At 56.8% G+C, this 15,931-nt stretch overlaps 1 long non-coding RNA gene across 2 annotated transcripts; it reads right to left on the bottom strand.

Annotated features, from left to right (window-relative positions):
• Window positions 1–1,500: 1,500 nt before the first annotated feature.
• On the bottom strand, window positions 1,501–14,973 carry LOC120885290 (uncharacterized). 2 transcript variants are annotated; one of them, XR_005727805.2, is made up of 3 exons: window positions 13,940–14,973; window positions 3,186–13,836; window positions 1,501–1,945 (listed from the first exon to the last, which is right to left on the bottom strand). It is a non-coding gene; the product is annotated as an uncharacterized LOC120885290 (long non-coding RNA). The 2 variants fall into 2 exon arrangements; XR_013429466.1 differs by having other exon boundaries at window positions 3,186–14,973.
• Between the last annotated feature and the right edge of the window lie 958 nt (window positions 14,974–15,931).

Here is a 15,931-nt window from a genome sequence, read left to right as displayed (position 1 = left end):
TGTAAAGTTGGATTCCTTTCTTACTCTCCCCCCGAAAATAAAAATAAATATAAACACAAGTCATAGAGTCCAAAACCATAAGGAGAACTATACTTGATATCAGAGGTGCCTCTCTCAGTAGGATGTAAGGGCAGCGCTGTGGCCCCCGCCCGCCCACCTGCCTCTTCCTCTTCCAGGAGGGAAGGTAGGATTCTCTACGTAGCAGGAACCCAGCCAGATAGTTACAAGGTAGATGAAAAATTGGAAAAAAATATCTGCAACATATTTGAGAGCCACTGTTCAGACAATAGGAAGAGCTTCTATTAATCAATAAGAAAATGGGAAGAACTCAGTGGAGAAACAAAAGCCAGCGCCCAGCGAACATGTAGAATACGTAGACCTCTTTAATGTCAAAAAGGCTGCCTCGGAAACACACGAGTTGTGTGATTGCTATGAGGCAGGCAGAGCTGGGGGGTGACAGAGCCAAATGGTGGTGCAGAGGCTGCTGGGTTCCTCCTACAGCAGGTGCTGGGAGGGCCGAACGGGCGCCTGCCTTCGTGCACGTTTGCAGTTGGTAAGCGAAGCTCTACATTTCTCTGTTAAGTGCTGCTTTTATAATGGGAAAGTAGAAGAAATATTTTAACCTCACTGGACAAAATGTAGGGGTTTGTGTCTTGGTTTCTATGGCTATCGAGGTGGAACAAAACGAATATTCTGATTATAAAAATGAGCAAGTGATCTGAGCAAGCATTTCTCAACAGCAGACGTACACAGGGCCATCCACCAAGTGCATGAAGAAATCCTCAGCGTCACTATCAGGAAAAAGCAAATCAAAATCACAGTGAGATCATCTCATCCCCGTTAGAATGGCTGTCATGGAACGGAAGCAACAGAAACCACAGCAGATAGTGGCGGCCAATGCCTCGCGATGCAGAGGAGGGAGCCCTGGCCGCTGCCCGCGGACAGGCGCTGGAGCCGACTTGCGAAGGCGGACCTGCTGTCCGACCCATGCACACTCATCCTAAGGAAAGAAAACAGTAGGCAGAGAGGGAGGCTACTGAGCTTACGCAGCATCGTCCACAAGAGGCCAGACACAGTCCCGTGAATGAAGACAATGAGACTCACGGGAACATCAGGGCGCTGTGCAGCCACACGGAAGCATGGAAACCGGGAAGGGCCCAGAGGACGTCATGCCAAGCGCAGCCAGCCAGGGGCAGAAGACCGACCACACCTTCTCACTCCTGTGAGCAAGTAAAATGCGTCGGCCCATCAAGGCAGAGGGGGACAGTGGTTCCAGAGGCTGGGAAGGAGGGAAGGGACAGGCACAGACGGCTGGTAGGACGACGGCGCTCTGGTGTTCTGGCAATGATCTATTGTACATCTCAGAATAGCTGGAAGAGAGGGTTTCGAGTGTTCCCAACACAAAGGAAAGATAAATATTTGAGGTGATGGATATGCTAATTACCCTGATTTAATCATTGCACATTGTGTACATGTGTCAAAATACCACACTGTACCCTGTGAATATGTACCTTTATTATGTGTCAATTTTTAAAATGATGATTTTTGAAAAAGAACCAAATTCAGAAGCTGCAGTTGAACCGGAGTTCCCTGTTTGCTGTAAATAACACCCCAGAAGAAGACAAGCAGGAGCTGCACCGGGCACCATCACCAGCTCTGTGACAGCTCCGGGCACGCTGCCTGTCCGCTGGCCTCACACCCTTCGCCCTCCGTTGCCCCAGATGGGCTACTCTGCAACGACCCAGGCCTCACTGAGTGCTGGCCAAGTCCTCTCGGGGCCTGCCCACCTGCCGGTGCTGCTGCCTCTTCCCCTGCTCCTGCTGGGCTGCCATTTCTTCTGCACCCTCCTCCGCCCAGCTCCTTTCTCCATGGCTCCTCAGCATCTCTTCATTCCCCTCTTCTTCTCTCCCTCTCCTCTTCCTCCAGGCCACGCGTGATCACGCTCCTGAGGGGAATATATATATAGGATCAGATGAGTTTGGAAGAAAGAAAACAAAACGAGTCGCCCAGATTTCTGTGGACTTCCTTCCTCCTCCCCTGCTCCTTAATCAGCGGCGTCACTCAGAAACGGGGAGCCCTTGCCACCTGCCTTAATGTGGAGGCGGGGGTGCCACCAGTAAGGTGCTCTGCTGCTCCTTGAGGAGCCGTCAGAGTGAGCTCAATTAGGAGCTCCTGTGGTTGGCACCCCAACAGGCTCGGCCAGCACAACGGGCGGCAAGTGGGAACTGCCCTAGGTGCCTAGCTTGAGGGGGCGGGCGGGGGTGCCAGCTTTGAAAAATGGAATCAGACCAAGCCACTAGAAAAAAGATGGTCAAATGTACAAAGAGGGTGAAATTCCACAGCCACGAGTCAGGTCAAGAAAGAGCCAATGCTGCACACGTGTGTCCTCCAGACAAGACAGCCTTGGGCTGAAGGCGAGGACCAGGGCTCTGCAGCCATCTGTCCCTGTGTTGGTCACCACATCCTCTGTGACCAGGCGCTGTGGCACAGTGACAAAACATGAGGGCTCACCCTGGTGCAGATGTGCCCTGCCTGATGAAGGCTTTGGCAAGGTCTCCCGCTGGGAGATGGGGGCTCTGTCCCCCTGGCAGCTGGGTCTGCTCCCGGTGCACACGAGGCCCTGCAACCCCCACAGTTCTAAGAGCTCAGGGTCCACAGAGAGCGCCAGGGCAGGGCAGGATTTTTAAACACTGAAAATGCAGTGAGGGGACCCCTGGCTGACCGGGCCTAGAGAGGTGAGCCTGGACCCAGGGACAGTTCCAGAGAGGTTGGAGGGTGCTGCTGCTCTTCTGCAGCCTCACAGGGGTGCAGGGGCTCCTCCCAGCCCCATGCCCAGCCCTGCGGGCTGTGTCAACCACACTGCAGTGAGCACACCTGAGAACCCCGGGATCTGACGGCTGTGCACAGGGGCCAGCTGCCCCACGGTCCTCCTGCACCCCAGCCTCTTGCTGAGTGGGGGGGAGACTGCGGCCTGGAGCACAGCCAGACAGAAGGCCGTCATCCCACGAAGAAGATGCAGCCCCTGGCCCTGCTCAGGCAGCTTCTCTCCCAGAGACCCTCATGAGAGTCGCTGTGATTGAGAAGGGCCACCTGGGAGCAGAGCTGCCTCCTGTCGCCTTGCGAGGCGGTTCTGGGCAGACCTGCCCTGGGCTAGCGGGTCCCAGGTCAGCCCGTTTATTTCTTACCTGATGCTCACCAGGCTCCCAGGTGGTTTGTGTTATGTGTGGTGGAGAAATGACCATAAAAAGCCTGCTCTGGTTTGGTCATTCTGAGCCAGCCACCAGGGAGTCACAAAGGGCTCACGGGCCCGGCTGCGAGCCAGGACTGCGCGTAAATCACCATCACTGCGTGGGCCGGCAGCGAGGGAGGGCCCCTTGGACGCTGTCTCTGCTCTGCTGGGCTGTGTGGGCAGGCCTGCCTGACCCTGCCCACCCCGGCACAGGCCCTTCCGGGCTGCTGACAGGAGCCCTCCTGCTCCCAGCCGCCTGAGGAGCCTGGAGCCAGGTGGCCCGTCTGGGGGGGAGCCTGGGGCTGCAGGTCAGGCCCAGGCTTCCTCCCACACCGGTGCAGCTGGACCCTCTGCAGCTCGGGGCCTCCCAGGGCCTAGGGAGCCAGGGAGTCACCTCCACGTCATTCAGCCCGGGTGAGGGGTGGGGACCAAGGGCACACCCAGAGGCAGATGGCAGGAACCCTCTTCACTCCCGCAGAACAGCAGCTCCTCCTCCTCCTCCTCCTCCTGTTTTCCTACTCCAGGTCGGTCATCAGAGCACCCCTGTGACCCTGCTGGGTCCTTCCCCTGCTGCGTCTTCCCCAGGGGGCGCCACAGAGCAAGTGCCGCTGGCTCCTCCTGTGCCCCCCCACCATGCTGTCCTGAGCCGAGCTGGCGACAGCGGGGCAGGGCAGGGCTGGCCGGCTGGGCAGGCTCTGTTTCTGAAGGGCTCCTCTGAATCACCAGCCCCTCGTGTCCCAGGTGTGCATATGCCCGAGCCTGTGGGACGGTGCGGCTGCCGTGGGTCGTGTGGTGAGTCACCAGTGTGGCTGAGTGTGAATCGCGCACACCGTGAGCGTGTGTCTGGGCTGTGTGCACACTTGCTGGTGTGAACTGTGCCCAGATGTGGGAGTGTGCTGAGACGAGGTGTGGGGAACTCTCTCGTGGCTGGGACAGGAGGGCGCCTGGTCTTTCACAGATGGCACCCTGGGGAGGGTGTGTCTGAGCCTCTGACCCTCCGTGGACATGCTGAGGACCCTGAAAACCCACCAGGCCCCGGCAGCAGGCAGCCCGAGACCCGGGTCACCCTTCACCTCCCCTGCAGCCTGACCCTCGTCTGGCCCTCTTTGTTCCCCTGCAGGATGGGGACAGTAGTGGCGTTGGGATCCAGGTCACTCCTGTGTGGAATGATTAGTGCATAAGAGTGGTCTCCCAGATGGCCCCTGTTTCCATGAGATCTGTCCCCATTACATCAACATGGTGACAATATCAGGTGTCCCTGAGAGGCCTGCCAGCGGGCAGCCCTAACCCATTGGCCACCCATTCTGGTCCTGAGCTGGCCTCAGATGCCCCTGGGTCCCCAGAGACAGGAAGACAACTCCCGCTACAGAACCCCAGGCCCAAGCACCACAGGCTGTCCCCTGCGGGGTGCATACCTAGAAGGAGTCCCAGCCTCAGCAGAAGGCCTGCCCCCTGGGGGCCTTGTTGCCCTGGGTCTCCCCTGTGGCCCGTATGTGGTGGCTGGCCCATAGGTCCCAGAGCAGGTGACAGTTGCCCATGACTGACAGGCCTCACTAGTGGGACAAAGCTGTGGGTCTGTGACTTGTAAAGGGGCAGAGGCCCCTTCCCCCACAGTACGTCCTCGCCCCCCAGCTGCAGACTGTGCACTTAGTGCCTACAACGGTGCTCATTTCCTTGGCTGAAAATGTTGGGACTTCCAGGTGAGCGCCACGGGCCGTAGAACAGCCGCTCTGGACCCGCTCAGGCCAGATACTGCGCATCTGTTAGGCCGGGGGAGCGGGGAGTCTCGTGGCCTGCAGAGATGCTGCCCTTTGAGCTGCACTCAGGACTCACAGCACTGCACTTCCTGCAGAAGAAGCATTCTAGACTGTTCCTCGGAGTCACTGTGTCCCAGAGTCATTACAAGACACCAAGGTCAGGCTAGGAGATCTGAAATCATAATTTCAGATTTTCTTGCAGCCCTTGAAGTCACTTGTCAAACCCTGGCCATGCTCCGTGGCCTTTGAGGAAAGCCAGCCTTAGAGGGTGCTGGGGACGGAGGGCCCTGGGGGACGCCAGGTCCCACTGCCGCTGCCGGACGCCCAGCAGAGGCACATTTCAGTCAAGTGGAATGACTCTGCAGGTGAAGTGCAGCCTTCCACAGGGACCACGCCGCCCTCCCGCGGCTCTCGTGGCCTCTGGCCCATTGGCACTCAGTCCCCAGCAAAGGGCTCTGCCTGCTGTAGAGCAGCGTTGGTGTGGTAAAGCCGGGACACAGTGGCTCAGACTGCGGTCACGCTGGCTGCTCTGAGTGGGGACAAGTGCTTGAGCCAGGAGAAAGTCTGGTCCCCGGCATCTGGACCAGTCAAAGGAGAAGGAGAAAGGGCATGTGAATGAGACTGGCCACTTCAAGTCCTTCAGTGGAGACATCTTTGGGGTCTAACTCTAGCCCTGTGCCCACTGAGACACAAGGCCTGGCTTGACACAGTGGGTGACAGGACAATGCTGAAGTAAGATGTTGGGTCTGTTGTGTGGGAACCACCAGGCGTTCCATCCTGGGGTGCCTGGGAAGCAGGCGTGGCTCCTGCCCCTTCCCTGCATGCCATCACATGGGGAGAGGGGACAAGAGAACAAGTGTCTGTGTGTGTGCAGATGGGAGTGTGCGTTCACACGTGTACACGGGAGTGTGCATATGTCTGCACAGCATGGGTCTGTTTTTATATTCTACACGTGTTCATTGCGTGTATAGGCCGTGTTGCACATGTTGTACCCTCCACGTGCATGCGTGAGGACCTATGGCTTTCACTCCTCAGGAAGAACTGTCTGCCTCTGAGGTCGGCTTTTGCGATGCTCTTGGGGCTGCAGGCTGGTGGGCCCTGGAGCACACACCAGACCCCCACACCCGCCCTGGCGGCTCTGCGAGGGCCGCTGAATGCTCAGGCCCCCCTGGTGCTCTTCTCACGCCCAGGACACCCAGCCTCAGGAGGGTGGCTGCAGTTCAGACTTTGTGGCATCAGCCAAGAGACCCCGGGCCACAGCGGCTCCGCCATGCAGACAGGGTGCATGCTTTCCTCACCATCTCCTTGACTGGAAACTCACTGAGAGAAGCAGGAGAACTGCACACAGTTAGATGATGGATTCCAGGTCATTATGTTCTGTTGTATTTTTGAATGAGCATTAAAATTCATCTCTGGGAACTGTTGAACAGCAAGTGCACAAAACCCCGTAAGAGCCCTAATGCTTCTTCGCATGTGCACCAGGGGGTGCTCCGCCGAGGGTCTGACCGGGAATGTTAACCGTTCCCAAATACATCGAGGTTGCATTTTTTTAAAAAGGTAAAAAAGCCTTACTGTAGATTTCTACTTCTTTCTAGAAGAAAAAAGAAGTGATACCATTTTAAGCTGCAGCATTGGGGGGAAAACATGTGAAATATGTGATGTGGTGTTTTTACCAACTGTCTAAATAAAGGGTTAGTGAGTCACTATGGAAAACAGAAAATCTTTCTTTATTTTAAGAGCTGCAATTTAAGAGTGTTTTCTTCTTCTTCTTCTTCTTTTTTTTTTAACGCAAAAGCTTCCCTTAGGTTTGCAACTTAAACATTGCCCATCTGCTAGATCCTCCCTAGCCTGAATTTACAGCAAATCTGAGATTTCATTTTTCAAAAAAAAAAAAAATGTACTTCAGAAACTGCCTGTTGGCCGGCAGCATCTTGAAGACGGAGAGCTGGGTCTGGCGCCTGTTCCTTCACTCACACTCAGGAGCGTTTGTCTCCCCATGTCTGAAGGTGGGCCACCATCCAGGTCCAGGTGGTGTGAGGAAGTCCATCACAGTTGGGATGTGATAGGAGGACCCTGGAGAGCAGTCACCTCAGAGCCTGGTGACTTTGGTGGTGGATGGGGTCTGAGAGGGGGCCGCCCAGGCTCCCTGGCGGTGCAGCTGTTGACCCAGGCTGCACACGTCTTCCTGCCTGGGCTCATTAATTTATTTTCAGAGGAATCCTGGCTTCCCTTCCTCATGCAGAAGTATGCTCTGGAAGCCACAGCCCAGTGTCACCGGAACATTGTGCTGACTATAAAGTTACACCCCAGTTTTTTTTTTTTTTTTAAATGAGGTAGAAATGATTCTGACTTCAAAAATCACGTCCAGGTATGAGCTTCAAAGACCCAAGGACTTTTCATAGCCCCTAAACTGCCGTTCTGTCCCGGGGTCCCATTATTAATGAGCTCATTCACTTTTGTAAATATAACTGCACAAGGGTTTCCAACCACACCTGTAAAACTATTTAATGCGCTTTCTGAAACAAGGCGTCCTCAGCCATGGTCATTGCAGTTTTACTAGACCTTTAAATGAGAGGCAGCCACTTATGAAGTTTGGATATGGTGAGCTGCTGGGACAAGTTAGGCACAGAGGCAGGATTTACGGGGACTGGCAGCCCGAGTGCCCAAGTGCCAGCGGAAGCCGGGAGTCGGGGAGAAGTCCTGCGAGGTGCACGGCTTCATGCCACTTACGGGCTGTGAGTCGCAACAAGAAAAATGCTGAATTTTACAGGAAAATAATATTCATAAATCTCCCACTGCAAGTTCCAGTATAACTCAGAGCTGTCTTTGTTTTGTGGCTGCGATGAATTCAATTCTGTTTCCAGTATAGAAACAATAAACACAAAGCCCCGCTGGAAACCACTCCCCTGCGTTCACCCGCGTTGGCAGCCAGCTCAGCACTGCGCCCAGAGCCGCTCCCGCACCTGCAGGTCCTGGGACTTTGAGTCTCTCTTCCTGAGAGGGGAGCTGTGGGGCCACAGAGACCTTCTCGAGCTGTGTCCCTGGGCCAAGCACTTGCCCTTTCCACACCATGATCATGCCTCAAGCTGATCCTTGACAAAGGCCGTCCCAGAGGTGCCTGCTCTGGGTCAGTGGCAGGGACACGGCTGCTGCCCTTTCTTCCTGCTGATGCGGGAGTGGAGTGGGCCATGTACAGGTCTTAGACATCTTTTGATCCATTGAAATCATGTCGAGACGCTCAATTTTTTGATGTTTAATTGCCTTTAACAGGCTCATCTTCTACAACATTCCCACTATTCAGTGGTAGATTCTGACACTGTCACTGAGTGGTGGTGGCCTGACCTTGAAGTCACTTGTCACTCTGAGGTCACTGTCTTCACCTGTCTCAGGTGAAGGTGGGTCTCTGCAACGGTTCCCTGTGCATCCTTCTCTGCAAGGAGCCTTCCATGCACCTGAAACCCCACAGCCCGTTGCTGTCTCACTGTCCCCTACGAGCTGGACAGATGCCCTGCTGCCCTCACGTCTCAGCCCCTGGTCAGCCTGCCACCGCGGCTCCCGCCCAAGCCACTCTGCCCAGCCTGGGGATGCTCAGCCACCTGATCTCGTCCTTTCAGATCCTTCTTTTGCCTGATTCTTTTTACTCAGAACAGTGTGGGGGGCTCTCCAGCAACCGCCCGATGCTCTGAGGCAAAGTGCAGGGCTGTGGCCGCTCAGCTCCTGGCAAGGACGTTTGGTCCACATTTAGGACCAGCAGCTGCTGTTTTCCCTGGCCACCTGGGGCTCCAGCCAGAGGCACAGACTGTGGGAGAACCCTGACAGCAGGAGCTCTAGGAAGCCAGGGGGTGAACCTCTTCGGGATGTTGCTCTGACTATCGGTCGGAGTCAAGGGCTGGAGGTGCTGTGCTGCGCAGAGAGGTGAGATCTTGGAGTCACCCAGGACGCCGTGAGCACAGGGGCACGTGCCTAAGGCCAGGAGGGGGAGGGTGCGGAAGGGAGCCAGCTGTCCTTGGGGGCACCTGGGTGAAGACAACCACCATCCCAAAAGGAGCAATCACCTGGCCACTGACCATTCTGCTCGAGGCACAGGGAGCTGGTGCTGGGGCCAGGAGTTGGGGGGTCACTCTTACACAGGGGAGTCACTACCCGTGGTGGTGGAGGACGGAGAACAGGTGGTGTGCAGGCTAAGGGACTTCGTGTCACCTTCCCAAGCATGAGTTGTGCCCCTGCAAGGACAGCTCCCGTGGAACCACATGCATCCTGAGCAGGTCAAGAGGGGCCGTCACCCCTGCCAGGGGCCCGGGAACCCAGGCCACGCTGCCTTCCTCCCCAGCGCAAGGGCTCGACTGGAGAGCACGTGGCACCTGGCCAAGCCACATCCAGTGTGTGGCCTGCACTACACACAGCTCCTACTGCCGGAGGATGCCACCCCGCCGCCGGGGGCCACACTGCTGAGAAAGCTGGGCCAGGACCATGCAGTCGGGAGGGGAGTGAGCGTGAGCGTTGGGGGGTGCAAGTGAGCGCGTGTGTCTGCGTGAGGGTGTGTTGCCCGTGTGTGGTGAAGTCGTGTGCTTATGTACGTTCTGGGTGAACGCTTGTGCTTGTGTGTAGGGTTGTTTGCTTGTACGAATGTGAGTGTGCCTGTGTGTGAAGGTGTACCGTGTGGTCCTCTGTGTGCGAGAGTGTGAGGTGTGCGCTGTCTGCAGTGCGTGTCCCGGGCACACTGCACACCTCGGCTGCTCCCTGGTGCGCAGCAGTCGGGACCAGGCCCGCAGAGGCTCTGCCGCTCCAGCTCAGGCTTCCCAGCTGGGCGCTCAGCTGCCACCTAGGGCAGAACCTCAGACCCCAGCCCTGGAGAGGAGTGGGAGCAGGTGACACAGAGGTGTGGCCCACCCAGCTACTTCCCCAAAGCATTTCTCACGCGCGCAGTGGGGCAGTGCAGCCCGGCCACCCAGAGCTGGTCATGCAGCCTTGCACTCCGCAGTGTGGGCTCAGGGCCAGCCTTGGGCGGCCAGCACCTGCCTAGAGGGGGCAGCCTGCAGCAAGATGCTCGTGTGCAGAGGGCTACAGGCCACCCAGGGCAGGCAGAGGGACCGGCCTTCCAAGTCCAGGTCCTTTGCCACCAAGAGAGGCCCAGCTCCTTCCAGAGCACCAAGCCCAACACAGGGCAGGGGGAGTCCCAGTGTGTGCCACTTTCTGTTGGGCCCAGCCCCCGGTCCTAGCAGCATGTCTGAGCTCACCAGCTGGAGTGTCCTCAGGAAGAGGCTGAAGAAGATCTGGAGAGGGGATTTCAGAAGCAAAAGCAGCACAGCCCCTCGGAAGCAGTACAGGAGGTGTGGGTGAGAAGCAAGGCTCCTGTGTGCAGGGTGGCTCTGCTAGAGGGGCAGAGGGCAGGAGGCCCCGGAGCACATGCTGGTCTGCTGTGCACGCCTGCGTGAGAGCGTGTGCTGCGATGCAGGTGGGGGAATCTTGACCTCCAAACCTGACCTTCCAGGGGCCCTGTGGCTCAGCACGGTTAAGGGAAGAAACACTTGGAGCTAATCACACACACGCATGTGCACACGGGTGACACAGGCAGCGGGGCTCAGGTTGAAGGGACACTTCCTGATGGAGCCGAGCTGGTGAAGGAATGCACACTGCCGTGAGTGGAAGCGCGGTATTAATAATTAAGCCACGCGATCGTTACCGCAGGATATTATTTCTTAAATATCTCTTGCAAAGGCAATATGATTACATATGAATGATATCAATTTTCTACCAACAAAAAAATCTGCAGAAATAGGAATTGAATTACACTGTCCAATTTGCTGTAAAGTTCACTGTATGTGAAGAAATTAATCAAAGCTACCACCACCCATTTTTATGGGAACATAAAATGATGTGAACTTCCATTTTTAATAAAGATGCATAGCACTTTTATGAAGACTGACTAATAACACTATAATGAACTGAAAAGCTACTGATATATTAAGAATGAAAATTTTGAGGAGTGTATTTACTGAGCCCTTTTCATGTAAGGCAGCATTTCTCTGAGGTCCATTTCCGTCATGAAACAGGCGGAATTTCAGGGAGAGCGGGGGATGAGGGTCGCGAGAATTTACCTGGAGATGGTTTCGTGCTCTGTGGACCCCACACAGGCACCATCTTCTTCTTGCCTCCTCCCTCCCCTCTACACGCTTCAGAGCTGAGCCGTCCAGCGGGAATTTCTCAGGAGCGTTTTCCTGGAACAGAACCCCCTGGAAGACAAAGGGCTGGGCGGCTGTGAGTGGTGGCACACAGCGCGGTCTCTACCATCTCTGGCAAGACCCTCCTCTCCATCCCCAGCCCCAGGGCCTGGGAGGCACATAGGTCATTGTAAAAGGAACTCTTCTGGGGGCTGGTTGTGGCTCAGTGGTAGAGCGAAGACTTGCGCGTGTGAGGCACTGGGTTCAATCCTCAGCACCTCATACAAATAAATAAAGGTATGTGTCCACCTACAACTAAAAAAAAAAGAAAGTTAAAAATTAAAAAAACAACAACGACACTTCTGGCCATGTCTTAGTCTGGTCTGTGCCACCGCAGCAGACCACCGCAGCAGACCACCAGACTGGGTGACTTAGGAGAGTAGAAATGTATTTCTCCCCGCTCTGGAGGCTGGGAAGTGCCAGGTGGAGGAGCCAGCAGATTCAGCATCTGGTGAGGGCTGCTCTCTGCATCCAAGATGGTGCCTGGAGCCCAGCATGAGCTGGAGGAGAGGAGGGCTGTGTCCTCCCACCGCGGAAGGCAGGGAACGGAACTCCCTGTCGGGTTCCTTCACAGAAGCCTTGACCCACCAAGCAGGCCCCTGAAGGCCCCACTGCCCAACCCCGTTTCCACCCTTGATTTGGGGGACACAGTCCAACCACAGCAGCCTGCTGTTGGGACACTGTGACTCTGCTGTGGATTGGGCACAGCACTTTCCAACTCGGGGCAGATGGAGGAAGCTTGCACTGTTCCGTGGCCAACTGTGTCCACAGGATTGGGATGACCAGAAAGCTACCACCTCGTTGGGTCCGCAGTCCACCCACCAGAGGCTGCTGTCCACACCACACAGGGCTCAAGGCACGACCTCAGAGTCACCGTGTTTAGTGTGTGCTTGTCCACATTTTAGTGTGTATATGTGTGTGTATACTCATATAGTTATTTTCTGAATAAAAAAACGAACCCATGTTTACTATAAAAACTTGGAAATATGTAAAAATGTAAAAAAAGTAACAATCATCCAAAATTCTTCCTCCCAGAGATAATATCTATGAAATTCTGGTGTGTTTTCTTTCACACACAGATGCACATGTACACTCATATGTGCCTACAGCCACATGTATGATTATTATTAATTCATATTTTTATTTCTTTTTAATTCTAAATGGTTGACTCATATTCGTGGTTCAGAAACCAGAAAGCAGGCACTGGTTTTTGCCCTGCATTTTGTTATGACTGATCTTTCAGGCCATCAACATTTCATAAGTGTGTTTTTTAATGGCTCCACCGTGCAGCACACGAGGACACAGCTGACTGGCTTGGTTTGCTATGCTCAGGTGTTCCGGCTGTTCAAGGTGTAGGTGATGGACTCCCGTGCGTGCGTCTTTCCTCTGTTGGATTGTGATCTTCTCTTGAGACTAGAGGGAGTGGAGGGCAGGAGCGGACCCTTCCGGGGTAGCTGCCTCTGCCCATCTGGAAACGGGCTGGTTTCTCTGCCGGCTCCTCCTCCGCTGCCAATCCCCAGGCTTCCTGGAGGTGCAGGTCTCAGGGTTCTGTGGTCACTTCACGTTCCCCTGCCATCTGCGGTTAGCGCCCACTGGCTGGGTCTGAGAGGGGAGAGAAGACTTCAGGACCCAGGATGCCCCCCCACACACTCGGGCACTGCTACACCTGGAAAGCTCTGGGGCAGGGTCAGCCACCCCTCCTGGAATCTTGAGGACTAGAGATGACTGCTCTAGCCCATTACCAGGTGAGGAAGGTGAGCCTCCAGGAAGCCAAGAAGCAACCCCAAGGGTGCACAGCTGGTCAGCAGCAACAGCAGCATTGACAGGTCTCCGACGACTGGCACTCTGCACCAAAGTGCCCTGCCCGCCCCACGCAGGATGCTCAGACGCTCGTGCCAGCCCAGGTGCGGCTGCCTCCCGGCTCTCCTCCTGCTTAGGACTTCTGCAGGGGCCTCCGCTGCCCTCTCACCCCTTGCCTTCTTCCATCTCTGAGCACTTGGCTGCCATTCTCCCTGGGGTACTCTGCCGTCCGTCTGTCTCCCGCTCCTCTGTCTCTGCGTCTGTCCACGTCGCTGTCTCGCACTCCAGGTCTCTGGGCGTCTCTGGCTCTCTGTGGCTCTGTCTCTTTGGTTCTATGTCTGTCCCTTTCTCCGCCTTTGTTCTCTTTCTGCCTCTGTCTCTTCTCTCTGTCTCTCTCTTTAATCACTTTGTCTTCTCTCCCTTCCTTTCTCCTCTCTTTGTCTCTCTGTTCCCGTCTCCCCCTCACTCTCTCTCACGCACTTTTGCATTGGAAATTTCATCTGCTGGATCTGTCCTCCCCGCCTGCCCCAGCCTCCTGCACATGATAAAAATCCTCCTCATTCTTCACCTTCAAGTCTCCGCTTAAATGTCCCCCCCTCTGGGAAATCTTCCTAACCTTTCCAAACAGAGGGACAAGTGGTCTCCTGTGGCCCGGCACTGCCTGGTGCAGCCTGTTACCGCACACGTGGGAGGTCCGGCTCTGTCTGCTGCACTGGGTGGTGGCCCAGGCTCAGCTGGAGTCTGGTGGGTGACAGACACCGGGTGGAGGCTGGTGAGGGCGTGCTCCTGTAGGCAATCTCCAGGCCACTGCAGCAGCTGCAGGAGGAAGCTGACAGCCCAGCAGGCTCAGCACCTCCCGGAGGCCCCTCCGGGCTTTGGAGGAAGGGCTGTGCGGAGTTGGGCCCTGGGTCAGGCCCTGGGCAGGTCCTTACCTGTCGTGAGGCTGAAGCTCGGCCTCTGTAAAAGGCCACCACTTGGACCATGAGCAGGATGGCCAGAATCCCTAAGTGCTCAGAACACTGGAGGCGGTCCCTGCCAGGACTGTCACTGGGAGGCATTCTGGTGGTGGCCCATGTTAAAGCTGGAGAATGTGCCTCATATGGCACAAGGAGGTCTGCAGGGGGCTCAGGTCGACATGGAGAGATTTCTTGGTGGCCTTGGGATCACAGAGACAGAGGAGGAAGAGGCAGGAGAGGAGGGTGAGGCGGAGACCCTGTCAAGACAGAGGAAGGGCGAGCCCTGGGCGAGCAGGCTGCCCACAGCCCCAGGGGCCCTGCCCTCCGAGGCGCTGGCCTTGTGTCCTGCAGGAGTGCAAGGTCAGGGGCTTGTGGTTCTGTGGCGCAGCGGCCTAGGAAACTGGGCTCCGTGCCTCAGTGCTTCACCCTCCTTCCTGCAGCCCTGGGCCAGGGTCTGAACCCGCCCTTACCCTGAAACTCACGTCTTTTCCAGACTCTTCCCGAGGGTCTAGCCTCACCAGTGCTTGACCACGGGGAGGGACATCTGCCACTGGGGCTCCCCAGAGGCCAGCTCCCGAGAGCTCCCACTGTGCACTCCACACACTTCCTGTGCTCCTGGGCCTCCCCTCCTGGGCCTTCCTCTTCCTCGGGACCCACCCCCTCCTTCCCACGTGTCCCTCCTGGGCACACTGGGCTCCGGTCTCTGCTGGGCCTTCCAGGTGCCACCACCAGGCTCAGCACTGCTGCCAGGGTCAAGGCCTCAGTAGGGGCGGGTCATGGGGGCTCCTGTCTCATGCTCCACGTGACCCCCAGGGACCCCTCAGAGCCAGGCATGGGAACAGATGGCTTTGAGTTCAAGTGGAGAGGAAGTTGCTATGCAGGGCAAGAGAAGAAAGCGCTCAGCCTCTCCCCTTCAAGGTCAAGGCTCAGCCTCTCCTCTTCAAGGTCAAGTTTCCTCTGAGAAGGAAAGGAGAGAAGGGAGAGGGAGGGAGGGAAAGAGGGAGAGAGGGAGAGAGGGAGGGAGGGAGGGAGGGAGGAAAGGAGAGAGGGAGAGAGAGAGGGAGGGAGGGAGGGGGAGAGAGGGAGGGAGAGAGGGAGGGAGAGAGAGGGAGAGAGGGAGAGAGGGAGGGAGGGAGAGAGGGAGGGAGAGAGAGGGAGGGAGGGAGAGAGGGAGGGAGGGAGGGAGGGAGGGAGGGGGAGAGAGGGAGGGAGAGGGGGAGAGAGAGAGGGAGAGAGAGGGAGGGAGAGAGGGAGGGAGGGAGAGAGAGGGAGGGAGAGAGGGAGGGAGAGGGGGAGAGAGAGAGGGAGAGAGAGGGAGGGAGAGAGGGAGGGAGGGAGAGAGAGGGAGGGAGAGAGGGAGGGAGAGGGGGAGAGAGAGAGGGAGAGAGAGGGAGGGAGAGAGGGAGGGAGGGAGAGAGAGGGAGGGAGAGAGGGAGGGAGGGAGAGAGAGGGAGGGAGAGAGGGAGGGAGGGAGGGAAAGAGAGGGAGGGAGAGAGGGAGGGAGAGAGGGAGGGAGAGGGGGAGAGAGGGAGGGAGAGAGAGGGAGGGAGAGAGAGGGAGGAGAGAGGAAGAGAGAGGGAGGGAGAGAGGGAGGGAGAGGGGGAGAGAGGGAGGGAGGGAGGGAGAGAGAGAGGAAGAGAGAGGAAGAGAGAGGGAGGGAGAGAGGGAGGGAGAGGGGGAGAGAGGGAGGGAGGGAGGGAGAGAGAGAGAGGAAGAGAGAGGGAGGGAGAGAGGGAGGGAGAGAGAGAGGGAGGGAGAGAGGGGAGGGAGAGGGGGAGAGAGGGAGGGAGGGAGGGAGGGAGGGAGAGAGAGGGAGGGAGGGAGGGAGGGAGAGAGGGAGAGAGAGAGAGAGAAGGTGGGGGCCAGAGGCCAGGCCCAGTGGTGAGCTCATCCTGCAGACCCTAGGGCTCCTGAGTCCCCACCTCCCCACCTCTCTAGAAGCACTGAGACTCCCAGCAGGATCACTTT

This window comes from Ictidomys tridecemlineatus, chromosome 13 (assembly GCF_052094955.1).
Source record: "Ictidomys tridecemlineatus isolate mIctTri1 chromosome 13, mIctTri1.hap1, whole genome shotgun sequence".
Lineage (NCBI taxonomy): Eukaryota > Metazoa > Chordata > Mammalia > Rodentia > Sciuridae > Ictidomys > Ictidomys tridecemlineatus.
This window is presented reverse-complemented; position numbering and strand designations above follow the sequence as displayed.